Raw genomic sequence first — 1,557 nt, forward strand, 5'->3', positions numbered from 1 at the left:
TATACAATTAATTATTATTATTATGATGATTAAATAGAACCATTTTTTACTCATAATACACTCAATTATTTTTATTAAAATTTGTATCGTCCTTTTTTTATGACTATTTTTTATGCACAGTACTATGAATAAAATGAAAATACAACTCCGATCCAACTCTAAAAAAGAGGAAGTACGAACAATACGTTGGTGAGACTCAAAAACAAAAACAGAAATGGATATACAACTGGTCATGCATTGATTGAAGGAACACGAAGCAGAGAAAACTTTGTGTACCTCAATTTTACAACTTATATCATCAAATATGCACGTGTGCTTCAGTCCTTTTCAACGAGAAAGAAACAGTACATAGCCTTACTAAATATCCTGGATCCGCCATACATTTCCACCACAAAATTATGAAATTTAAGACTTATTTATATGTATATTCTAAAACAAACTGACAAAATTCAATTAAATTAATGGTCCCACTGGTCCTGGTACCATAAATGTATTGGTCCTATCATAGTACTGTAAATACATTGCCACCACAAAATTATGAAATTTAAGACTTGTCTATCTATATGTATATTCTAGAAAAACTGACAAAATACAACATCCAAAACACGAGGAACTAGTTTACCTCAAAAAAAAAAAAAAAAAAAAAAAAACATGAGGAACTAGGATTGCGACCGACCCTTCGTCATAACGACATATAGACCTTATGTAGTCATAGATACATATATTAACTATTAAGAGGTGAGTCCATTTCTAGTAATATATACCTAACTTTGGTTCAAATATTAATTACGTACACCTGCATACAGGGCCGGTCCTGGTAAAAATGGAGCCCTGGGCGAAACTAAAAATAATGGGCCCTCAATATATTATTGTGCGCAATATATTAAAAAATACAAATATTTTATTACTTATAAAAATGACTTCGTCTAGCATTTTTACTTGCAAAATCATCTACAACATCATCCAAATTTATGTTATCTAAAATCTCTTTTTCTATACATAATATTGCCAAGCCATTCAATCTAGGAATATGTTCACTCTCATTCAAGTCATTTCTCTTTTCACTAGAATCTTCAATCTCATGAAGCGCATCAACATTGTTCACATTTGAAGTTCCAGCTTTTTCTTTAGAAGTTGTATTCTTAAGAATAAACTTATCCATATCACCCTTATGTGATTTAGTGAGTTCTTCTATTCTTTTTCTTTTTTTCTTTTTCTCATTTCCACATGCTTGTTTTCTAGGTGGCCCCATGTTTCACACAATAATTAACACTCAAAGTAAAATGATAGAATAATAGCACATGGAGGCTGGAGAAATTGGAGCTTGAGAGTTTGTAATAGGTAGCCCCAAACCTGATAGTCTGCAAATTATAAAAATACAATTAGAAAAAGACATCCTTATATCTGTCGAAGCAATACCAAATTGGCATTAAAAGATTAATTTGCAGACTACATCCTATGAGCCTAAATTAGTTTGCAGAATACATGCTTATTGCTTATGATAGGAACGGAACAATCGAACAAACTTACCAATTACCAGAATCCAGATTCCAGAAG

This window comes from Salvia miltiorrhiza, chromosome 4 (assembly GCF_028751815.1).
Source record: "Salvia miltiorrhiza cultivar Shanhuang (shh) chromosome 4, IMPLAD_Smil_shh, whole genome shotgun sequence".
Taxonomy (NCBI): domain Eukaryota; kingdom Viridiplantae; phylum Streptophyta; class Magnoliopsida; order Lamiales; family Lamiaceae; genus Salvia; species Salvia miltiorrhiza.